The following is a 26849-nucleotide window of genomic DNA, read 5'->3' as shown; positions in this document are numbered from 1 at the left end:
GTTGCAGACGGCTGCGGATGGCTGCAGATCCTTTTGGGGAACCGGAAGCAGCACTAACTCTTGGCCACCATCTTGGCCGCTGTAACCACACGCCTCATTTCGCCCACTTCTACTCATGCCATACACACTCATACAAACCAATCCAAGAGTATTTCTCGACTTCGGAGGGCAGAAAAAGGAGAAACAACTTAATAAATTCATGCTTATTCTCCTTTTTTTAGCATCATTGATCTCCAAAACAACATGTCTTTTTAGCTGTCCCATTCTTATCAACTTCCTCTGGCTCAATTCCCTGATCCTGTACCTATTTTCCTTTAACCAACTGCACCACTCTCCCTTCTGACATATCATCACACCCCACTACAATTGAATGCAGAGAAAGACCTGAGAGACTTTTCCCTGTTGCTGCTCTCATATACTTATCATGGTCATAGACTGACATTATAGGGGGAGGTTTCCAGAGCAGCAAAGGAGCATGTCTACTCTATAGTGTTTTAAACCACTCACCAAAGGACATTGCTGTTGACATTTGAAAAGATGGGGTCAAACAAATGGGCAGATCTATGTGAAAAGTGAGTATATTTAAGTGACAAATCATGCGCTATAAGTTCATTGATCAGGGTAAAGTTCTCTGTATTGTTAGAGTCCTCAAGACGAAAACTGATGATGGATGTATGAATATACAGCCAAGTGTATATATGTATTCACACATATCTGTCTATCGATCTATCTATCTATCTATCTATCTATCTATCTATCTATCTATCTATCTATCTATCTATCTATCTATCTATCTATAATCAACTGGCGGTCGCCAGTTGTTAGCTGTAGTTAGGACCATGTTTCCAAAGAAAAAGTGTTTTTTGACTTGCTTATATCTTTAGCTCAGTTTGAGAAATCTTCATAAAATTTTCCAAAAGAAGTGTGCCGGTGCTTCTTGTTGCACGCAGAAAGTTTAGGGGTTATCTGTCAAGCGGGACTGAGAAAATGGGGGAATCCAACAATTTGTGTTGGCATGTTAATTGCCATAGGAGTTTTGAACACGACTACAGCCCGAACCACTGGACAGACTTACACCAAATTTGTCAGAAAAGTAGGTTGCGGTATGCAGATTACACTTTTGAATATTTGGTGTAAATCTGTTCAGTAGTTTGTATATCTAGGACCGTGCATCTGTTGTGACGTTTTTGCAGCAATCCCGACGTAGTCACAAATACACGTGCCATCAGGAATGCTGTCATTAGTAGGCTGCAACCTGACCAGAAAGTTGCAGCCACCGTTTTAGGTCACATTCCCCAGGGCTGAAAAATAAAATGAAAAGTAGCATAAGGGGTCAGGGTGGAGGTACCCTGACCTCAGTGATGTGATATAGGGGTCTTTGAGGGTGAAATTATGCCCTTAAAAATACTTTTTCACGCCGCTCAGCGTGCCCCCTATGTAACATAGCATCAAATTTGAGAATATCGACAACAACAAAAATTCACATTCATACACTAATTCATTCACTCATAATAGCACTCAGAAACTCATGCTCCCACTCACCCATGCACCCGCTCACTTTTCCCCCTCTCAAGATCTCTGCGACAACTTCACCACCTTCTTCCACCTCAAGATCAAGGAGATCTACGACAGCTTTGGAACCCAAGTTCCACCTGTAACCACCGAACCTGACAGTGCCAGACCCCAGAAGACCCTGCTCAATTGGACCACCCTCTCCACTGAAGGCACCCTCAAAATCGTGAGGAGCATCCACTCTGTAGCCCCCTAGGACTCTTGCTCTCACCACATCTTCAACAGAGCCAGAGTCTCCATCGCAACCAAAATCTGCCGCACCATCAACAGCACCATTGAGACCGCCACCTTCCCTGAAGATTGGAAATAAGCTGAAATCAACCCCCTACTGAAGTAACCCTCGGCTGACCCAACGGACCTCAAGAACTATCGACCCATCCCTCTGCTTCCCAGCCAAAGTCATTGAGAAGGCCATCAATGCCCAACTCAACATGCACATCGAAACTAATAACATCCTGGACCCAATCTGGTTTCAGGAGCAACCACAGCATTGAGACCACTCTCCTGACTGCCACAGACTGTCACGTTGGCTCTCATTATCCTAAATGAGACTACTGGATTTCTGGGTAGCAGGGTCGTTCCTGTTGTGGGGGACTGAGTCTGGCCCACTAAGAAGGACTTCTGTCACCTTCAATCCAGTTTTGCTGCGGCTAACTAGCAGTGCCTCATCTCTTCCAAGGGGAAGGGATGATTGGGCAGCCGAGCGCATGACATTTATAGAACTTCTCAGGGAAGTCGTGGTCGCTCAGATCCCAACCAGCTCTCTCATTTACAGTATGATCTCATATACAAATGACAAAGGCAGTTTAAGTTTTATAGATGGTTTTTAATAAAACGACTGCAGTTTAAATAATAAGGCGTGAGCCGCAATAACTGGAACCATACAACACAGTAGGATTGAAATAGTCACGAGGAGAGTGAAACATAAGAATAACGCTATCATAGTGTTAATAGGTTACGTTCTCTCTAAGTAAGTTCTATTTCGAGCACAGTATGTTAAGCTCTAGGCTTGCCTTTCAGATTCCCTGGGAAGACATCGACCCCCATACCTGAGCAAAGGCCTGTGATCTGGATCAGCATCTTCAACAGGGCAGTCAGCGTCTAGTTGTTGTTCCCTGGTCGGAATCTCCCTCTTGCGTGTATTAGGACAAGGAAGTGTTTTTATAACTAACATGTTGATGTGGTAACAAAACGTTACGCAAGCTGCAACCCAAAGACTAAACTCCTACCACGTCTATCGGCAATGTACCAGACTGTATCCTTGACTGAAGCACAGAGTGAGCAAGAATGTGTTATTGAGAACTCCAGTGCTGAAGTAGGCTAAACAGTGTGATATAAAAAAGAAAACCACCCAGCCTCCCTTTATCCTCCTACCTATACCTCCTGCTGACTGTTCATAGCCCCAGTAAAGCTTTCCAAAGAAGCTGAACCTGCCATTTAACCAGCTTTGATCTCAGAATACAAATCTATGTCAATCAATGACATTATAAAGTTTACAAAATATCAAAAGAGATTCAACTCACTCATTTTGTAAGGAAATCTCCATTGTTTAACCAAAATGTTTCTTTTTGTAAAATAATTCTAGCCTTCCTAATAGCATGCTTCATCATCAAGCTCACCCTGATACATGCTGTATCGGGAGTGCTTCTTACTTTGACCCTCAAGGGACCACTGATAAGGTGGGTGAGGATCTAAAGGCTAAACTTGCCTATACGGTGAACCACATCTGTGACTTTTATGAAGATGCATTTGGCAAGATTAAAAACAGAACGAGATGCTCATGAGTTCAAATCACTCCAGCGTTTATGGCCCACATGTTTCAGCCACATCAAGTTCCAGAAAACTGGTCTTGTGACTTTTCTCAGAACCAGACCTAGATCCCCAACGTTCTCAGGTTCTTCGCCCACTCCTTTATTTTAATAACCAGATTGTTTTTATTTGAATTTTTATAAATTTTTACACCATAAAACACAACAAGACTGCAGTACATTTAGTCAAGACATTACTATACAAAGCACAATCAAGACTCAGTCATTCCTTGCTCCTAGACCATGGTATGTTCACCATCTACCCCAAATCTGCTCATGTTTACAGGGGCAACTGCAGGCTTCATATGTGGGTTGTTCATGCTTGCACACCAATCCACCCCCCTCTGCCACTCTGCCATCGAAGAGGCACTTGGAGACCTCCAGTTACGGGTGATATCCTGTTTGGCTTCCAATATTGCAACCCAAATTCCATCCTCTGCCCCTCAACTTCCTCCAGCAACCCCAACAAAGCAACTTTAGGAGTAGTAGAAATTTGGCAGTCTAAACCTGCTGAAAGTTCCCACCCAATCATCTCCCAGAAGGAAACCAGCCCCGAGCAGGACCAAACTACATGGAAGAAATCTGTGCCTGGCAGGGAACATGTAGTACAGCTGGCCTGGGAAGGTAGGCCAGCCGGGCAGAGCTACAGGGGGCTCATACATGTAACGTGTAAGTATTTTGGTTGGACCAGCCGAAGGTGCGTGGTGATAGCCAACTCACAGGAGCCATTCTAACCTTGCGCCACTCCATGTCCTCAAGCAATACCAGTCAGGTCTCCCATCTCCGTCGCAGTCTCTAAAAGTAATTGGGGTATTAATGATCAAGGAGTGGTAGTTCAGGGAGATAGCGCCCTTTTGTAACTTCCCCATCAACAGATTGGCCTCAAGGGGTCTGAACTCCAGAATCTGCATGTCAGGGAATATTAACAGAAAGGGAGTGTTGCAGCTGCAGGGACATATGGAATTGAATACGTGATAACTGATACTGCTCCTACAACTCCTGAAATGCCTGCATGTGAGTACTGGCCCTGATGTCCCAAAGGCGAGTGATGCCTATCCCACTGCACAAAGTCCCCCAGACTGGCAGTATCCCGCCAAGTCGCCTCCTATGGGGAGGAGGGGTGGAGGTCCACCCATTGAGCCTGCAGTCCCAACCCACAAAACGGAGCGCTACCCTCCAGCACAGCAACCCACCTGGGTGCTCTCAGTAAGGGACCGGGGAATCTGAGTCTCATAAATTGGGCCTGTTAACCTATTGAGGTCAAGCAGGGCCAGCTCCACCAAGTAGGCTGGATTTTCCCATCCCCCCACTGAACCAGTTGTTAATCACGAGCAACTGCAAGGCCGAATAATAGCCATGTAGATCTGCCATACCCATCCTCCCTCATTGCAGGATTGTCGGCAGTCAACAAAGGTTACACAAGGGCGGCCACCAGCCCAAAGGACGGTATGGATCATCGAGGCAAGAGCCTGGAACCACCGCTTGGGAATTGGATGCCAAAAGTTTGAAAAGACATACAGAAAGCAGGGCAGGATAATCATTTTGAAAAGAGCCACTGTGCCTAGGACATGCAACAGTAGGCAGGTCCACTTCTGCAGTTCTCCTCTCTTTCTGTTGTCTAGGGGAGACAAATTAGGCGCCCAGGACAAGTCTGGAAGATGCAAAATATAAATACCTAGGTTTTTTAAAGATAGGCACAGATACTCACCTCACTGGCAATGGGGACCAAAAGGGTTTTAGATTTGTTCACCCTAAGGCCAGGGGTCTCCCCATATAAGTGCAGGATATCCAAATGTTGTTGGCCGAAGGTCTGCGGGCTCTCTAATAACACCAAGATGTAATCTGCATGTTGCACGATGCACTCTACTGGGCTACCATCCCAGGACCACCCATGGATGTGAGCATCACACCAAATGAGACGTGCCAGTAGCTCAATCTCCAGGGTAACTAACAGAGGGGCAAGGGGACAACCAACCCTGCTGGGTGCCTCTATGCCTAGGAAATGGGCGAGACAAGGCACTGTTAATCTGGACCCGAGCAGTCATTCAACGAGGGCACAAAAGCTAGGCCCCAACCCAGCTCTCTTCAGCACTGCACTCAGGAAGGACCAATCAACAGTATCAAAGGCCTTTTCAAAATCTACTAATAGCAAAGCCACGGGGCCATGAAGGCAATGAGCCTGAGAGAGGGCTACCTGGACTCTTTGAATACAATAGATAGTGCTGTGAACTAGCATGAAGACACATTGATCCAAACGGATCAAATGGGGCAGGGTGATGCACAGCCAATTGGCCAAGACTTTGGCAAACACCTTAACTCTAGAATTAATAAGTGCGATAGGCCAGTACGAGGAACATCTGTCCTGCTGTTTGCCTGGTTTAGCAAGCATAACAATTGTAGCCATGTCAATCCCCGAGGGGACTGCACCGTGGTCCATTGCCTCATTATGATAATACTCAATTGGGAACCCATCAGGGACCAGAGTACTACCCGGGGACAGATCCTGCAGTGCCTCCCCGATCTCCCCCACCATAAAAGGCGGATCCAGATCATTAGTCAGTGATAAGGGGATCGAGGGAAGCAGAATATCATGCAGCCCCATGGGCACAGTCTTACGAGGGGGTCGGGGAGTACTTGCATGCACAGCACAGTACTAATTTGCAAAACTCGCACAGCAGCAAGGACCTGCTGTCACAAGCGCCCATCAGCGTCCCTAACTGAGGGCACCACCGTTGAGGTGACTCCACAATGCCCAGCCAGTAGAGAAGCTTCCCCGACTTATCTCGATCCTCGTAAAAGCCTTTGTGTCAATGACCTCCAACATTGGCTGGTCTCCTCCAGTGAGACCTGGTGCATGCAAGATCAAACCCACATCAGCTGACGATCACGGTCTGAGGAGTGCCGCCATTGGGCCTGCCTCTTCAGGGAGAGTATCTGGGCCTTCATAGATGTTCTCTGCTCCAGCTTGCGTGCTTCTCTGTCCCAGGCACCCACAGTGTACTGGCCAACTCTGCCCTACCCTCTGTTACTGTCAAATCAGAGCAGATTTCCATTTCAATAAAGTCGGAACAAACTCGATCCGTAAGGTACCCTGCGTTAATACTCCACATGTGGGGATACTAATGCATTAATGCATTAATCTGGAACAAAAGGGGTATTGCCAGAAATCCCTTTCGGGAGGACCTCGACCTCTGACATGTGAATGTAGGCACGATCATGCGGATGCCATGTTTATCCCAAAGGCCCAGGGAATGTGCCCAAGTCAAAAGGTGATGCGACTGAGTCTGCCACTCCAGCAGCAAGGGGCTGAAGATGTCCATTGCAGGATCAAGGACAGGACTGGAGGCACCCCTACCACAGTGACACCTTGCGGAAGAGTCAGCAAGAGGGAACTAAGAAAGTGCAGCGTAGTCTTAAGCTGGTATTGCGGAATATATACAAACAGAAACTTATAGTGCCTACCCTTCAGCTGACCCTCTATCCCCACATATTGCCCCTGGGGGTCAATGTGGGAAGCAGAAACCGCAAGCAGAAACCCCTGTGCAGAAAGATGCCCCCCCAGTATCCCTGGGGAAATCCAGCATGATAAACTCTATCATAACCAAAGCGACTATAAAAGGAACAGTGGGCACCCAGCAAGTGAATTTCTTGGAACATAAGAAGTGACGACTGGCATTGCTAGGCATACCGAACGACAGTGGACTTCTGGGTACAATCCAGCAGGCCATTCATGTTCCATGACAGTACCATAACCGCCACCATCTAGACAGAAGGGCAATCTGGTCAAGCTTGGGTACAGAGAGTCCTGTAAACCTGGTGAGGGTGCAACTAGGTGTGGCTGCAGGCTATACGGTCAAATAACATAAAACAAGCATAGCTTTCCCTCGCTCCAACTCTTGCTCACCCCATATTTCTACTCGAGAATCATCTGTTGCCCTAACCCACATATAACAGTAGCAAACAGGGCCTAAGGCCAACAGCCCCAACAAACCAGGGGCACCCCATATCGTTGAGATCACAGCGCATAACAACAGCATTGGTATATTCACACAGCACACCTACAAGGTGTAGCATCAACAGCGGACACAAATAGAGCTTGTAGCAAACCAAATACAAAGCAAAATTCCTCATGTCCTCCCCTGTCCCATCAGAGTATATCAATATGAATCAAACTGGCTGGGGAGGCCTGATGAAGTTCCTCTGAGGTCCTCATTCTGGCACCTGAAGAGATCCAATGTGCCTGTCTGCATGGTGACTTGGACAGCCTTGTTAGCCACCTCTCCCGCCCACTCCCTCAACTCTGAGTCAGAGGAGCCCGTACACTCGCTGTGGCATGAACGAATCCTCCAAGATTGAGACCTCTTCCTCCTGGGCAGCTTGGGAGAAGAATAGGGGCCTCCCCACACCTGCAGTATGGGCCCCCAAAGCCCATGACGCCATTGAAGCTCCCTCTTCTCTATCGCCCTTTCCCAGGCCTGCTCCAGGGTGTCAAAAGAGTGCCAGAGTAAAAAATCTTTTTCAGCTGTGCTGGAAAAAAGAGCATTCACTGTAAATTTGAGGCCCGGAACTTCTGCTTGACCCCTTCAGAGGAGCACCTACGCAGTTGGACCACATGGTATAGTCATAAAAAACCATGATCCTCACATTCTGGTATCCAAGGTTCTTGTGCGCTGTGGCCACTTGGAGGATGACTTCCCTGTCCCAGTGATTAAGAATGCATCCTATCTGTGCGCTCCCTCCACCACGAACCAGGGCGGCAACTAGTCAGCAGGACCCAGACCCTTAGCCAGTGTTCCTGGAGCCATTCCATGCCAGAAGTCTCAATCTCCTCACGCAACTCCACAAACCAGAGAATGTTCCTCTGTGACGGGTCTTCTGCATTCTCAGCTCATTCTTCAAGCACCACAGTCACCGAGAGCAGCTTGGAGACCTGGAGCTTAAGGATGGCCACATCGTCCTCCACCAAGGACACCCTGGTCTCACCTCAGTCACCCAACTAGCGACATTCCAGAGGTCCTGCCACAACTGAGAAGCATCCACCTGAACCTTGCCCACCTTCGTCTCAACCGCCTCCCTCGAGACCTGAATCACCTTCAGGATAGTAGCAAGGTCAGATTGTGTGAGACACAACTATGGCACCTGGGAACCACCAACTGCTCCGGAGTCCGGCTTGGTGAATTGGTTGATGTTCGTCTGGGCCTGTGCCAGGGGGATTGTCTGCCATGCTCCATCTCTGCCAAGACACCCACAGATGCAATGTTGGAGGGGCTCTCCCACCCCGACCAGTGGCCCGCTTACCCTGAAGGGCAGCACGAGCAGACAGGGCAGCGGGGACCTCACAGGAGCCTCGGGACCATCAGTCACAGCCACACCAGTCGGAAGAAGAAAGCCGCCGCAGGACAGGAGGAGACCTAGTCAAGGGCAGCACTCCAGCACCAGGCCAAGGTAGTGGACCCACTGATAGGCAGGGTAGTTCCAGGGATGGGCTGGCAGTGTCCAAGGAGGAAGGTGAGGCAAAGCTCAGGCGAAGCCAAGAGTCAATAGGGGAAATGCTAAGGCAAGGTCCCAGCACAACAGCTGGCCAAAGCCACAGAGAGTGAAGAAGGAGGAGGGTGAAGGAAGGAACCCCGGAAGCGGAGTCAGTGGGGGGGGGTCCAATGGCAAGAGGGCTCCAATTCCAAGGATCCGATCACCAGCACCCCACCAGGTTGTCTGAAGGGGGGAGGGGGCTGGGAGGGGCATCTGCCCCGATGAACAATCCAATGGCCACTAGCCCAGCACCACGAGCCCTGGGGCAAGCACAAGGCAGCTGGGCCCACAGATCTCCTCCTTGAGGAAGTGGGCCGCAAGCAGCCCCTGCATTCAAGGCTGTGGGTCCTCCTCCAGGGGGTTGGTTCAGACCAGTTAATCACAGATGGCCCCTGACCCCCAAGCACCTGACCGCTCACACTCCCAGGGTCAGTAAAAAGGGTGAAGTGGGTGAACACGGACCCAAAGCCGCCGAGCCGGCTGCTCCTAGGCTCCAAGCCTCCCTTGTGGGTCCCAGCGAGTGCTCCAACCGTCCTTGAGTGTTCACCAGGCCCCAGGGCCCTCACCATGACTTCAGGGCCTCTCGCAAAGGTGCCGCAATTCCTCTACACTGTGCCCGCTGACCTCATCACCTCGCAACTCCATCTACCAGGGAGGCATGGTCACCACGAAGGGGTCACTGCGGCTGCCCGCAGATGTCCAATCAGTAGCTCCAGTCCCTTGTGCTGCCTCGCTCAGCTGGCCACACTCCAGGGCCCACACTCCTCTACACTGTGGCCTTGGGCGCAGGCTGCCATATTGTCCAAGCCGCATGGTGGCTGGCATAGCACAAAGTCCTCGGCGTCATTCAGTTGCCTTCTACTCCAGCAGCTGCTATCTCTCCAGAGTACCCATAGCCCCAGACACCGGGATGGGGGTTTCAAAGTATCACTGTCAGTTGCAGACGGCTGCGGATGGCTGCAGATCCTTTTGGGGAACCGGAAGCAGCACTAACTCTTGGCCACCATCTTGGCCGCTGTAACCACACGCCTCATTTCGCCCACTTCTACTCATGCCATACACACTCATACAAACCAATCCAAGAGTATTTCTCGACTTCGGAGGGCAGAAAAAGGAGAAACAACTTAATAAATTCATGCTTATTCTCCTTTTTTTAGCATCATTGACCTCCAAAACAACATGTCTTTTTAGCTGTCCCATTCTTATCAACTTCCTCTGGCTCAATTCCCTGATCCTGTACCTATTTTCCTTTAACCAACTGCACCACTCTCCCTTCTGACATATCATCACACCCCACTACAATTGAATGCAGAGAAAGACCTGAGAGACTTTTCCCTGTTGCTGCTCTCATATACTTATCATGGTCACAGACTGACATTATAGGGGGAGGTTTCCAGAGCAGCAAAGGAGCATGTCTACTCTATAGTGTTTTAAACCACTCACCAAAGGACATTGCTGTTGACATTTGAAAAGATGGGGTCAAACAAATGGGCAGATCTATGTGAAAAGTGAGTATATTTAAGTGACAAATCATGCGCTATAAGTTAATTGATCAGGGTAAAGTTCTCTGTATTGTTAGAGTCCTCAAGACGAAAACTGATGATGGATGTATGAATATACAGCCAAGTGTATATATGTATTCACACATATCTGTCTATCGATCTATCTATCTATCTATCTATCTATCTATCTATCTATCTATCTATCTATCTATAATCAACTGGCGGTCGCCAGTTGTTAGCTGTAGTTAGGACCATGTTTCCAAAGAAAAAGTGTTTTTTGACTTGCTTATATCTTTAGCTCAGTTTGAGAAATCTTCATAAAATTTTCCAAAAGAAGTGTGCCGGTGCTTCTTGTTGCACGCAGAAAGTTTAGGGGTTATCTGTCAAGCGGGACTGAGAAAATGGGGGAATCCAACAATTTGTGTTGGCATGTTAATTGCCATAGGAGTTTTGAACACGACTACAGCCCGAACCACTGGACAGACTTACACCAAATTTGTCAGAAAAGTAGGTTGCGGTATGCAGATTACACTTTTGAATATTTGGTGTAAATCTGTTCAGTAGTTTGTATATCTAGGACCGTGCATCTGTTGTGACGTTTTTGCAGCAATCCCGACGTAGTCACAAATACACGTGCCATCAGGAATGCTGTCATTAGTAGGCTGCAACCTGACCAGAAAGTTGCAGCCACCGTTTTAGGTCACATTCCCCAGGGCTGAAAAATAAAATGAAAAGTAGCATAAGGGGTCAGGGTGGAGGTACCCTGACCTCAGTGATGTGATATAGGGGTCTTTGAGGGTGAAATTATGCCCTTAAAAATACTTTTTCACGCCGCTCAGCGTGCCCCCTATGTAACATAGCATCAAATTTGAGAATATCGACAACAACAAAAATTCACATTCATACACTAATTCATTCACTCATAATAGCACTCAGAAACTCATGCTCCCACTCACCCATGCACCCGCTCACTTTTCCCCCTCTCAAGATCTCTGCGACAACTTCACCACCTTCTTCCACCTCAAGATCAAGGAGATCTACGACAGCTTTGGAACCCAAGTTCCACCTGTAACCACCGAACCTGACAGTGCCAGACCCCAGAAGACCCTGCTCAATTGGACCACCCTCTCCACTGAAGGCACCCTCAAAATCGTGAGGAGCATCCACTCTGTAGCCCCCTAGGACTCTTGCTCTCACCACATCTTCAACAGAGCCAGAGTCTCCATCGCAACCAAAATCTGCCGCACCATCAACAGCACCATTGAGACCGCCACCTTCCCTGAAGATTGGAAATAAGCTGAAATCAACCCCCTACTGAAGTAACCCTCGGCTGACCCAACGGACCTCAAGAACTATCGACCCATCCCTCTGCTTCCCAGCCAAAGTCATTGAGAAGGCCATCAATGCCCAACTCAACATGCACATCGAAACTAACAACATCCTGGACCCAATCTGGTTTCAGGAGCAACCACAGCATTGAGACCACTCTCCTGACTGCCACAGACTGTCACGTTGGCTCTCATTATCCTAAATGAGACTACTGGATTTCTGGGTAGCAGGGTCGTTCCTGTTGTGGGGGACTGAGTCTGGCCCACTAAGAAGGACTTCTGTCACCTTCAATCCAGTTTTGCTGCGGCTAACTAGCAGTGCCTCATCTCTTCCAAGGGGAAGGGATGATTGGGCAGCCGAGCGCATGACATTTATAGAACTTCTCAGGGAAGTCGTGGTCGCTCAGATCCCAACCAGCTCTCTCATTTACAGTATGATCTCATATACAAATGACAAAGGCAGTTTAAGTTTTATAAATGGTTTTTAATAAAACGACTGCAGTTTAAATAATAAGGCGTGAGCCGCAATAACTGGAACCATACAACACAGTAGGATTGAAATAGTCACGAGGAGAGTGAAACATAAGAATAACGCTATCATAGTGTTAATAGGTTACGTTCTCTCTAAGTAAGTTCTATTTCGAGCACAGCATGTTAAGCTCTAGGCTTGCCTTTCAGATTCCCTGGGAAGACATCGACCCCCATACCTGAGCAAAGGCCTGTGATCTGGATCAGCATCTTCAACAGGGCAGTCAGCGTCTAGTTGTGGTTCCCTGGTCGGAATCTCCCTCTTGCGTGTATTAGGACAAGGAAGTGTTTTTATAACTAACATGTTGATGTGGTAACAAAACGTTACGCAAGCTGCAACCCAAAGACTAAACTCCTACCACGTCTATCGGCAATGTACCAGACTGTATCCTTGACTGAAGCACAGAGTGAGCAAGAATGTGTTATTGAGAACTCCAGTGCTGAAGTAGGCTAAACAGTGTGATATAAAAAAGAAAACAAGACCGTAGAACTGGCTATTTGAACAATAACAGTACAAAGCTGAATACAATGCATTTAGAGCAAAGTGCACAGAGGCACGATGCTGCGAGCAAAGGAATAAAATACATCCAGGGCAAAGTGCACAAAGGCCTAACGCCTGAAGCAAACGTGCAAAGGATACATAAAAATGACCACACTACAGGGCGACATCCGAACCCTCCTCGACCAAGGTGAAACGTGAGCCCTCATTCTCCTTCACCTATCGGCCGCCTTGGACACCATCTTCCACCACTCCCTTCGCTCACGGCTCCACAACACTGGCATCTGCAACAGAGCCCTACAGTGGATCATCTCCTTCCTCACGGGCAGAACACAGAAAGTCAGACTACCACTGTTCCATTCATAACTCATTGAGATCAGCTGCGGAGTGCCTCAGGACTCCTCCCTGAGCTCCACCCTCTTCAACATCTACATGGCCCCACTTGCAACCATCGTCAGAAGCCATGGACTCAACATTGTCTCCTATGCCGACAACACCCAGCTGATTCTCTCTCTCATGGACGATCCAGCAGCCGCCAAGAGTAACTTCCACAACAGGATGAAGGCAGTTGCCGCCTAGATTAAGAAAAGCTTCCTCAAGCCCAACTCAGACAAGACCGAAGTCCTCATCCTGGGCTCTACCCCCTCCGCCTGGAACCACTCCTGGTGGCCCGTAGCGCTAGAAAGTCCCCCCACACCAACAGACCACGTATGGAACCTCAGCATCATCCTGGACTCCTCGCTCTCCATGAACAGCCAGATCATCCTCCTGCTTCCACACACTTGCATGCTTTGTAAGATCTTCAAGTGGATCCCCACCGAATCCAGAAAGATGGTCACCCTGCTCTGGTCGCCAGCAGACTCGACTACGGCAACACACTCTATGCCGGCACCACATAAAAAATCCAAAAGAAACTGCAGAACATCCAGAAAGCATCCGCCAGACTCATCCTGAGCATTCCCCGATGCAATCCCATCTCTGGACACCTGAAAGACCTCCACTGGCTCCCAATCGATAAGAGAATCACCTTCAAACTGCTCATGTACACCTACAAAACTCTCCACAACGCAGGACCCGCATACCTCAACCACCGCCTCTCCTTCTACACATCCACCAGACATCTCCGCTCTGTCCAGTTGGCCCTGGCCACCATCCCAGGGATCTGTAAGACCTTGTCTCGAGGAAAATTCTTCTCTTACCTTGCTGTGAAGATCTGGAACTCCCTGCCCCTCCATCTCAGGCAATCACCATCTCTGCCTCAATTTAGGAAGGACCTCAAGACCTGGCTCTTCGACTGAACCGCAGATGCTCCCGCCCCTCCCCACCACAGCGCGGTGAGACCCCTACGGGTGAGTAGTCGCACTATATAAAAAATCTAATTGATTTATTGATTGAGTCAGACCCTCATGCATCCACTAACAGACCCACTCAGACCCTCATGTACTCACTCACAGATCCACTCAGACACTCACGCACCCACTCACAGACCCACTCAGACACTCATGCACCCACTCACAGACCCACTCAGACACTGCTGCACCCTCCTACAGACCCACTCACACACTCATACACCCACCCACACACCCACTCAGACATTCACACTAACTCAGACCCACTGAGATACGGACACACCCACTCACAGACTTACTCAGACCCTTGCGCACCCATTCACAGACCTTCTCAGACACTCATCCATTTACTCACAGACCAACTCAGACCTTAACACACCATGTCACAGACCCACTCAGACACTGACACACCCACTCACAGACCCACTCAGAACCTCACGTACCCATTCACAGACCTACTCAGAGACTGAAGCATCTAGTCACAGACCCATTCAGACCCTAATGCTGCCACTCACAGACCCACTCAGACACTCACGGGCACACTCACAGACCCATTTAGACACTCATACACCCAGTCACACACTCACTCAGACACTCAAGCACCCACTCATAGACCCACTCAGACATTCATGAACCCACTCACAGACCCACTCGGAGACTCACACACCCACTCAGAGACCCACTCAGACCCTAACACAGCCCCTCGCAGACCCACTCAGAAACCATGCACCCAGTCACAAACCCACTCAGACACTCATGCACCCACTCACAGACCCATTCATAAACTCATGCACTCACTCACAAACCCACTCGTAAACTCATGCACTCACTCACAGGGTCCCTCAGATACTCATGTACCCATTCACAGACCTAATCAGACACTCACACACCCACTTAAACACTCATGCACCCACTTACAGACCCACTCAAAGACTCACACACCCACTCACAGATCCACTCAGAGCCTCACCACTCACAGCCTGCCACCATGAACGTCCAAAGGCCGGGCGTGGTGGTGTTGGATTAACGTATAGTAATTAAAATTACTATATGTTAAAAAAAACAGAGAAATTTACTGAAAAAAACAAAGGTTAAAGGGACATTATAGTTAGGAAATAGAATTTAAAAAAACATAGAAAATTCACTTAAAAAACAAAGGTTTCAGGGACGTTATAATAAGGCTCACATTTAAAACCAAACCATAGAAAATCACCAGTTGTAGGATAGAGTTTTCTCAAGTAACTATAACTCGTGCCCTAAGGTAACTGTAATTCACGCCCTCGCCATGCACTGCTAATTACCACAGAAACTGAGGCACTCATGACATATTTGATAACATCCTTGATAATATCAATGTAATATTTGCAGTATAATTTTTTTACGAAAAAACTGTGCATAGCAGGGGCGCGAGGTATAGTTACCTTAAGGCACGAGTTATAGTTACTTGAGATAACTGTAACTATAACAGGTGAATTTCTATAGTTTGGTACATTTAAAATATGAGCCTACCTATAAGGTCCCTGTAACCTTTGGTTTTTTAAGTGAATATATATATATATAGAGAGAGAGAGAGAGAGAGAGAGAGAGAGAGAGAGAGAGAGAGAGAGAGAATAGTGACAGCAACACAAATAGCAGTGGAAATGGGCGGGTGTTGTCTGTTGGCCAGCATGAAAAGAGAAGAGGCTAAGGCTCCTGACAATAAAGGCCACAGATTCTCATACGTTCCTTTTACCACAATGGGGCTGAAATGTAATCACTGGGCCAATACTAAAATTTGAATTTTTTAATTTCATGGGTGCGGATCTTTTCGGCCGTGGTAGATTTCACAGTGTAATAGGTAAGGAACAGAAAGACTTGGGTGTGAATAAGCAGAAATACAAATCACAAAGAAGTTGGCTTACTTGTCATCTTTGACCTCAAGGTCCTCACAGTCTCTTACAGACTTTAGGATATTGCACATTGTCAGAACTTTAGTGATAGACAACAGGGTGTATATTGGTAGAGAACCACTGCACTGCTCAGGGAGACACCAATTCATAATCGTGCAGCTGCTGTCACATCTGAGCAGAAGCCTTTGTTCACTTCTTGTGCAGAGTTTCCTCTCCTCTGCCAGCATACTTCTTGACACTTCCCGATCAGGGCCATCCTCAATGAAAGCCACACATGCACGTGAGAGCAGAATAGATCAGGACCTGCAGAGACAGGCTCATGCTTCTGCCTGCTAACAACAAAGCCTGCTGTCCTGATTACTTTTAGGTATCCCCTTTTCCCAGGTTACTGATTGTCAAATAATTCCTTGCAACCCTAGAGATTTATTTTCAGTTCTGCGGCCTGAGGTACTCTGGTCCCCGTCATCCCGAGGGACCTCATCCCACAAAATCGAGAGTTGTCCACCAAGTGGACAACTCGTAACATTGGCAGGAACCGCCTTCATGGTGGTTCCTGTCAGTTTTGTGAAAGTTTGGCGTACGGCTCTATCAAACATGACAGCCCAAAGTTTCACATTTTTCTAAAATAAACTCCCAAAGCAGGTGGCCGTTATTTAAAAATATAAAACTAATGTCTCCCACGCCGACAGTTTTCTCCCGTTCGGTGGAGGTTATTTCTTTTCACACTCCCACGCATGATGGACAGTAAACAACACACACAACGCCGTCCTGTGTAGGGTGGATGGTGCTATCTGCCGACCTACAATGGCCGGTACTTCTTGGGGCTGTCGGAGGAGAATGTCAGCAATGGAGCTAAAGTAGACATGCCTAAGGTCCTCCCACCTCTACATCGGAGAGGTGGAGCTTGGGTTTGATGGAGAGAGCAATCGGTTGCAACAAAGTACGTGTTTGCCAAACTATAACCCAGCCTCTAGTGTTGTTGATCACTTGCAGTCATACATGACTCCCTGAAGCAAGCCAACAGTGAACCATCCTCAAATTTAAGAGCACTCCTCTAAGGACACTCCCTATCTTCATTTTTCTAATCACCGCTTCTACTGGAGAGGACTGTGGAATTCTTTTCACAGGAGGTAAACTCTTTTATTTTATTCCCAAAACACGCAGGGGCACCTTAGGTCAATAGGGGGTGTATATTTCCCAGCATTAGTCTTTATTTTGTCCGAAGGCATCCTGTTAAGTAGGCTCCTGAGTCACTCGTAGTTGTTCTGGAGCCGGGAGAACTATGGAGAGCAAACAAAGAGTCCGACTTCTGCATTGAGGCACGTTTTATTTTTGGGCAGAGAAGGCCATTTTCCAAACTTGCGCACTTCTCTGGCTGAAAATGGACAGAAACGGCAAAAAAAAGCAGGAGTATATTAACAAAGATTGAAAAACCAGAGTAAAAAATACACCCTAATGCCTGTCGATCCCCAGGCCTGTCGTCATTATAGTGCTAGATATACCTTATCAAAAAATATATATTTATTTAACATAATCCTAACATAAAAGAAAGATGTTCTCTACTCCCGCTAACTGGTCAAGGTTCTGTGCGCTGTATCCAGAGTCTTTTTTTCGAAGGTATGCATCTCTGCTCTTCACTTGGATAGGGCCGCTCAGGAGCTGAGGGGCGTAGTCCAAACCCAGTGATTGCCACTCCCTAGCCTTCTGCTGATGCAAGGCTAGGCTCCATAGACGTGGCTCGATGTACCATTCATGGAGTTATAGATAAAGAATATGCAGCCTTTGTCTGCACTACAGATGATGCTGCTCTTCAATGCATCACATTGCTAAAACATTTAGGCTGGGATTGTTTCTGTAGTATGTATTGTAGGACGTTTCAAAGTGTCCGAACTGCACTCCAAAATGTCTTCGGAAGATGCATAGGGACTCAAAACGTTCTTGTTCCCTGACTCCTGAAAACTGGAAAATATTTAGATGACACTTGCTTGTAAGAAACTGTATGCCTTAATCCTCGCACACACCACTCTTAAGGACACAATGAGCCTGATTCAAGTGCCACATTAAATTGCAATCCCTGCTTAAGCACCTGTCTGTACAAAGGTGGCAGTTATAAGCAGGGCCACTGGAATTATGTGGCAGGGGAGGGGTAAATTATACGGAAGGATTAAATAAATTATGCAGCGAGAAAAGGCAAATAATATGGCGTAATGCAATATTTTATGATAGCATGACTTCATTATTTTGTCATTTTTACACTGGTTAACCATGTCTGGTCACTGGTTGCCCCTCATTAGTACCAGTGTAACATCCTAACACAACGGACTGGTGACTAGTCAAGCTTTGGCTAGAGGCTTCCACTGTGCGGAAACAAGTGTCGCTGCATTTTTAGAAAGTTTTTAACCATTCAGGCTAGAAAATTTTTTTTCCTGCTAATATCTGCAGATAATGTGTCACATGATGGATTATGTGGCAAATGCGTCAAATCAATAGTAATGCGAAAAACACCACAGCTGCGCAATCACGTATTTCCAGTAGTCCTGGATGGCGTGATGTTTAGCACACCCAATAATCTCCAGTTGTGAAGTTCTCACTCTTCTTTAAATTAAAGCAGGCCAATTCAGCCAGAATTTAATAGTGGAATGTTTTTTGGGTGCAGTAGGTACTAAAATCAGAAGCTGCAGCTAGTGATCTTTGAAAGTGATGAGGTGTAATACCTGCCAGGAGTTCACCCCATTTTTTTCAAAATGTGGCTCACACATACTCACTCACTCTCACATTTGCTCTCTTTCCCTAAACTCACTCTAACTCACATTATTTCACTTACTCTTTATCACTCATAGTGACTCACACTCACTTTATTAACACAAAAATCTATTCAAACTCACTGGTTCTTGTTCCTGTTTACACACACTACACACACTCACTCTTTCACACTCACTGACTCTGAGTCCTAGTGCAACTCCTGCACCATTAATAGTTAAACCCCTGGTTCACTTCCACTTCCTTTCACAATCTTTAATCACTCACTCCTTCTAAAACACTCACAGTCCTTCACTCACTCCCTCGCACTCAGTTTCATTTATTTATACACACTCTCAAACACAGATTTTCATTCATTTTGACTCTCAGAAACAGAATTATACACATACAAACAAACACACACTGAATCCCACACACTTTATTCCTATTCACTTGCAATCACTCACAAACACGCTAAAAAACAAATACATACATGAACAGAGAAACATGTTTTTTTTCTTTGAACCAGAGCAGGAATCTGGTGCGGGACATTAAACCAGTAAGCCATGATTGCAGTGGTGGCTCCTCCGTTAGGGCTGAGGAGAGTGTCCCCCGCCAGCAGCAGCAGGAGCTGCAACCGTTAGCAACAAAACGTCAATAAACGCTGCTTATTGTCATTTCATTTCTAAATGGGCGGGGCCATGGGGTGACGAGCATGGAGGGTAGTGCACAGAACACTCCCCTCAGGGCGCATGCATGTTTGGCCGTCCGTCTTGGGCTGGCCAAACATACATGTGCACAAGGGCTCTCTCCAACCTGGCACTGTGGAGCCGACTTGGAGAGAGCCTGCACAGGCTCCCAGTCTGCACTGGAGCACCCAGCCGGGGCACTCATGATTGGCACAGGGCAGGCTGGGAGCCTCTGCCTGGAGTGCGATGGCAGCAACGCGGAAGCAGCACGAAGATGAGGTAAGTACATTTAATTTTTTTATTTATAGATATACATTTGTTTGGCCTCCCCCTGCCCCACCACCATGCTGAGTCGCCAGCCGAGACTGCATGATTGCCAACAAGAAGCCAGCCAACGAAGCAGGGGAAGGTTTGAAAAGGGAAAGACCCACCTTGATCCCTCTCCCAGCTTCTTGATAGCACTGGAAGCAAAGCCCTATAGAAACTGTGACAGTGCTGGGGATCCTGCCCAGGGCTGGCATTGGAGTTGGTTGTGACTGGAACAACAATTTTTTTGGGTGACACTCCCTCCACCCCCAAGACCTCTTCAGATTTCCTTACTACTGTTAGCACGTCAGAGGCTTAATAAGTAAACTTACAAAGAGACACGTTTAGGTCGACAAATCTTTGGACCACGTTTGGGGACTTCCCAGTACGAAATATTTTCTTGGCATCATCAATCAACAAATCAATATGCAATCAATAATTTCAATCACTATTCAACAAACAATCAATAAGAATCAATAACTGAACGCACCATGACCCTTCAGTCATGAATAACCACACCAGTTTAATTAAGTGTTAGGATATTTATTTCCCTATTACTAACAATCTAATATCATGTCTGTTAATCTCAATATCAAATAACCGCATCAAAAGTACTACTAATTAGCAATCTAATCAATGCATAGAATATATTCATTCAATATTTAGGCACATCATTAATATGAATCAACTTAGCAAAGTCTCATTAGTACATGATTCAACAAAGCAAGAACTCAGTTATTTGTCTATTTGCATAAGATGAGTGAACACCTTAACTAACCTCAAATTAGCATCAGCATGTTGGGCTTCATGCAAAACATTTTAGTGAACACGAATTTAGAAAACATCTATACTAAGGCCTCTATCAAAAAAAGCAGTTGGTACCTAGAAAGAAAAAGCAAATAGACAATCACAATTTGCATCAGATAGTTACCAATCCAACAGATCAGCAAGCAGTGTCTGTCTTCATCCTCAGGACATCAGTCGATCCATCAGGCAGAGATAGGACGGGGGCGAAGTCTTTAGCATCAAGGCAAAGCAAAGTCTCTTTCAAGATGCATAAGATAACATAGCTAGTGACTGATCACTTCCCTCAGATAGAGTAGAAGAAAATCTCAAGCAAAAGATGGGCAGAGGATGGTTTGGGTGATAGGACAACTAAAACTAAAGTATGGGTTTGGAGTGTCCGGCAAATGGCAAAGTCTTATGGCAAAAAGGGATAGCGAAGTGGCAAGTGTCCTGATTTCTCCTTGGGTCACGCCGTTAAATCAAAACTGTCTAACTATTTCCTAATTCCTCATTGGATAATATTTGTTGCATTATTATCTCTGTCCAATAATTTGGTAAACACCTTGCTAGAATTTTCCACAGTTCACAGTTCCCATGTCACGGATTGGTCCATGTTATTGACGTCTTCAACAGTTGGAATGTCAGGTAGAAAATGTTACACTTTGCGCTCCAGTCAGTGTCTTCATTTTCTTCTCCTAGTACGGTTAACCTTGCACCTGTTACAAATTACATTGTTGCATCTAGCAAGAACATCGCCTTGAGCAAGCCGGTTCTCATGAGAAAGAATTTACTACGGCTACACACACGTAACTCCTGGAAAAGTACAGCTTCGTGTCCTTCAGGAAAACAGCACATTACACGTTAGAAAATACAGTTTAATATGAGGACAGGCCCAAGCCCTCACAAAGTTAAAGCCCTTCGTATTAATAAAGCAAACTCTTAACACATAGCTCATAATTATGATATACTAATACAAATTCAAACATTATTGTTTAATAATTCAGAATTAATAAGCCTTTTCATTAGTCTTCGTGTACGTTGGTAGCCACTCCCCGTGGGCACATTTCAACGCGTGCATTATTTTCTATGTTAACACATTTTCTATGCAGCTTCATCACTCAATATATTGCAAGTTTTTCGTATTGATATTGCTTTAAAAAAAGACACTCCAACATTACCACCTTGCAAAAGTACCCCTCATCTCGCCATAGCCTCTCTCTCACATACATTTCATTTGTTTTAAAGCACTGCTAAAGGCTGCCCTTGCCAATCCACTCAGCTATCCATATAGAATAGAGATTTGTTTTTTGCAGCATGCATATTAACCCCCTGTGCTACTTTATGGCAGTCAAAACTGCCACTAGACTAAATTCAGAACTTTCTAATTAACAGGAACATTATTCACAAGATTTATCTTGACATTTTATTGCTGTTTTGAAAACTGTGGTACAAGAGGCCTGCATTAGGTGCTTCTAAATTGTAAGTTATTGCTGAACACACCAACCCTCCTGAAGTCATTGCCTCCCTGTCCAGGTCAACGCCAAGTGCCGCCACACTGGTCACACACCCCTAAAGCCAGCACTGATCCTCCAGCTGCTGCTCTGTGTGGCTTCTGGTTGGCCTTAGGGATGTACTGACTTCCACGTTTCAACAGATATGCGGTGCTGCCTAAGACATGTCAATATGTCTGCTAAATAAAATGGACTGTGCCTGTGTGAGGGGACTGTACTTGAGCTGCACCCCTCAGATAATCCAGACATCCTTCGGCCCACATGATTTAGTAGCCTGTATCATGCCTGAACCCTTTCAGTCCCCCTCCTCCTGTCATCAGGAGCCTGGAGACAGGTCGAGAGGGCTGACCTGTGCACTGGCAGTGTTCATGAAAACAGGAAAGACGTGTTTTCATGAACACCTCTAAATTAAATAATGATGCACAGCGTCGGAGATGCAAGGTGCAGAATGTGGGAGCTCGCCGGAGGTAGGGTCTGCTCCCTGGAGCCCCTGAGAAGGAGGTGCTACTGAAAATCAGTATGGTAGTTCCCAAAAAGTTGGAAAATGCAATAATTATTGTACATGATGACTTTCAAACACCTCAGTGTCACATTATTCTGGTGTAGCAATTATTTCCTGCAGCAAAGGTCACTCGTAATCAGGCTCTAAGATGTTTTCTAGCATTGCAGGCCCTTCTGTGATGACATCTATTGAAACTGTAGATCCAGGGCCAGATTGACAAAGACTTCAGCAACAGATCGCAGAAAGAGAAGTTGCTGTACTGAGTCGCATGAACAGGAGAGAGTAAAACTGCACCATAACTTCAAAGAAATGGTGCAGTTCTGCTCTCTCCTTTCTCTGGAGGGCTTTGTGCTGCCTAGCACCAATGCCTTGCACCTTAGTGCAAGGGGGCCTGCATTATGGTCAGGATTGTACCCTGGGAGGCTTGGAGAGCCTTTTTTCCTCTTTGCATGTGTGCTGAGGGTGCAGCACACAAGCAAAGAGGAAATAAGGAAGAGACATAAAGACATTTCTCCTTGGGTGCACCATTTTGGTGCAAACCCTTGTTTAGAAGCCTTAATAAATATAGGTTTGCATCAAATCCATGGACGGCGGTAGGGGAATGCCCATGCAACACCCATGGTACACCTCCCTGACGCATGGTAACGCAAAGAAGTGCAATTTGCTGCTTTACCTTTTTTTTTTTTACAAAGCCACACAAGTTGACATTTGCATGGGCTTTGTAAGTCCCCAAAATAATTTTGCATCAGGCTGTAATAAAAAAGTGACACAACCATAACGCAAAATCTTTGTAAATCTGGGCCACAGTGTCTAATCACTAGTAAACACAAGTGAGTTCATCGTGCCTTCTCTTCCAGTCCTCAGGAAGTTATGTTGTTTAGGGTAATATGTTGAATGAGTACTGTTTTTTTCTCTAACATTCATGGGCCTAGAATATTTTCATCTCAGTACTAAATCACACATTCAGTCTTTATGATCATTTCTTTTTGTGGGTGGTAATCATGATCCTTCAAGACCAACCAGCTCTTGTCAGATCCAGGAAGCCCTGACTGTGCTGACTATGAATACTGCCAATTGGTTACAGGGTATCATCAACAGTGTATCTTCTATGCCTGACGGGAATAAAGCTCAGGCTGCTGGTCTTTTTAACAAGTTCATATCTTCATTCCTGACAACCATAATCATGATTTTCCAGTACCTGGGGACCCACTGGACTGGGGTCATCCATAGAGTTAGAGGGATCCTGACTTTAGGATCTAACAAGTCAGATCTTTAAACTGGTGCATCACTGCGAAGAAATATCACATGAACTTGATTCCAATATTGCTTGAATCAGGATGGAGAGAAGCACCCAATGCATGCTAGACTGAATGTCTTTGGAAGGGGGTGGAAACATGGGTTCTTCTGGATAGGAGGAAAAACAGACAGATAGGTGATCTAAATACAAGAGAGTTACTCTTGATGAAAGTGGCTTGGTGGAGAACAGTGGCATGTAGATGCCTATAACGCTATACTCTTCACACATCAAGGATCACAGTCCTTCAGCTCAGTGCCATAGCAGACAGATCGAAGTACAGTCAAGGTTATTTGGGGTGACCAAGCATTCAAGTTGCTACTCTAGAGCATGTATGTTCTTAGTCTTTTGCGTGTCCTTGTTATGGGCAGATGGGTTGTGCTTCTTTCCAATGGCACTTAAGCTGGCTTTTACATCCGTTGGCGACCAGGCTGTCATTGATAAACAGGAATCAGTTGAGGTTGGACCTGCTAGGCTGATGTCCTCATTGTTTAGTGCCAACACATAAATTGTCCACATGCTTCTTGTACAGCAGGGCACCACAGAATCTCCCATTCAAAGGGATCTTCGAGCCTGGCCAGCCTACGAATGAACAGAAGCAGAGCACTTTTCCTAACATGTAATCCCTCTCAGCCGGACTGGACCATAGAATATTTGTTCAGTATATTAGGAGTCTTCCGAGGCCCTCTACGTGGAGGTAAAACAAGGGCTGAAAGGAACTAGTCAAAACTGATTGGCAGTGTATGGGACATGCAGAGCCAGGCATTGTTATGTGGGTCACGCCATGGGTCGTGGTGCTACCATCTTCACTGCTGTGAAGATATGTTTCGCGATGGCTGTTTCTTTTCTATCTTGGGTGCGCCGCAGATCTACGAGGTGGCCCATGGTTCCTGACATTTACAAGTTATCCACGGTTCCACTTTTGGAGCTTAGGCCTTCCATATAATTATCACTGGCTCCTGACTCTCCTACTTGGTCATTCTCATACCAGGGGGCCATGTTCCTGTAGGTCTTCTTCCCATGCTCCTCTGCCCTGTTCCCAGTATGCTTAGGGAAGGATTTTTCTTGGACCAATCCAAAATGGTGTTTCTATCTCTTTTATTATTGTTCCCTTCCAAGATGGAGGTTTCTTCTTACTGTTGCTTCACTTCCTGTTTGTGGGTGTATGAGAGGCTGAATCCTTTATTTGCATTGCAATACTTCCTGCTTCTGCTGTTATGTGCTTGATCCTGTTGGCAGTTTCTGCTCTTGTTGGGTGCTATTTCACTTCCTGGTTTGCTTCCTGTTCCTATTTTCGGAGTCCTTGGAGTCTGTATCCTCTGTTGTCGTCTTCGGATCTGCTTTTTTGGCATTCCTTTTTGCCTTCTTTCCTCCTAGAATTCCCACTTGCAGCAAGAGGTTTTTTCACCTCTTGGTTTTTCCTCTTTGGGACTCCTTCTGGAGGGCACAGTCTGCTTTGGCATTACATTGTCGGCAGCACCGTGGCTACCGGCAAGGGTCCCCTTTACCTTGGACAGACCAGGACCTTTAAGAAGTGAGGCCAGACTGTCTCAGTCCACCAAAGGCAGTAAAAGAGGCTCTGGATGTGACAGACATCTGTTAAATGACACTTGTAAAACAACCTAGGATTGCTATCTGAAGCGCGCCATCTCGAAACAGATCAGCCTTTACTAGGGGGAACCAGACACATGCGTGCATGCACACACATTCGTGTGCATACACACACACATCCACACACTGATGCTGCTATAAAGGGCTAAGAAGATTTTACAAAGTAGACTATTCGTCCCTTCTCCCATGCTGCAGTTAAACATGCACGTGCCGCTAATTGTCCTAGAAACTATTACTCGAGAACCTGGTGAAGAGAGCGCATCCTCATTTGGAATGTGGTCTCGCTTTGGGTGTCTCCTCATTTTGAAAAGCTGGTATACCAGTTGATTTAAGGATGCAAGGCTATTGGGGAAAACAGGATAACATGGAAACCAACCAAAAGAGCAAGGATGTTATCATTGTTCCCACAGAGTGCAGCAATCCTACAGGTAGGATTCAACGTTGTGCATTCTATTAAAAGTAAATGCAAACAATAATGGAGACGCTGCTTTAAAATGTATGATCATACACAAGCATCGGCAGACAACAGTAGAGTTAGTTTCTGGAAGGAAACATAGAAAACATCCTAATTTTGGTTCTTAATATTGTGTCTCAAGATACTGGACATTGAGTGGCATACCATAGCTTTGAATGAGTAAATACAGGTCACAAACAAACCTTTAGGACATTCAGATAGTGACATCTCTGTAGTACAAGTTTAGGAGATCTGGTAAGGTAGGTAGGTTCTAACTTAATGTCTTTTTGGAATTTCTCCCTTGGAAAGGGTCCCTAGTTAGATTTCTGGCAGTGGCGGCTCATCTGCTAAGGCTGAGGAACGTTGTCCCTCTGCGTTCAGTAAAAAGGAAAATAAAATTACAATAATGCTACGTTATTACCATTTTATTTTTCCTGGTAGCTAGATTAAGGTGGGGCAGGCTAGCTGGAGGGGGCCAGAGGAGGAAGAGGGGTATGTGCACCATAAGTGCGCATGTCTGTTTGACTGTCCATGTTGGGCTGGCCAAACAGACATGTGCACTTTGCATTTCTCCACCCAGCTGTATTGCACAGCCGCGAGGAGAAAGTGCACAGGACTTCACTCCCTGTGTGAGCGCAGAACCAGGCTGCTCACACCAATCACAGTGCTGCTGTCATGCTGGTGACAGCAGAGTCGTAAGTTGCTGGGAGCCTGTATGCTGCCGGGAAGGGGACGGAGGAGAAACAAACACATCTCTCAAAGGAGCAGGTAAGTGTTTTTTACATTTTTTTTTTTTTTTTTTAAAACCCACGCCCGCCATCCCTGTTCAGTGGCAGCCGCCACTGATATCTGGCAGGAATTCCCAAGTGCTGGCAAATGGATTTTGTTTATATGGTCAATACAATTGTTTTGTATTGTGAAAAGCAGTACTAGGTCTTTTACAACTATGGGTG

The 26849-nt window shown here is 46.3% G+C and overlaps 1 protein-coding gene across 1 annotated transcript in view; it reads left to right on the top strand.

Moving 5' to 3' along the window:
- LOC138286444 (uroplakin-3b-like) overlaps positions 1–26849 on the top strand; it is a 165198-nt gene that overhangs the window by 72236 nt on the left and 66113 nt on the right. The gene's annotated exons all lie outside the window — the stretch shown is intronic.

This window comes from Pleurodeles waltl, chromosome 3_2, assembly GCF_031143425.1.
Source record: "Pleurodeles waltl isolate 20211129_DDA chromosome 3_2, aPleWal1.hap1.20221129, whole genome shotgun sequence".
Classification (NCBI taxonomy): domain Eukaryota; kingdom Metazoa; phylum Chordata; class Amphibia; order Caudata; family Salamandridae; genus Pleurodeles; species Pleurodeles waltl.
Note: the sequence above shows the minus strand (reverse complement) of the source record. Positions and strands in the feature narration are given on the sequence as shown.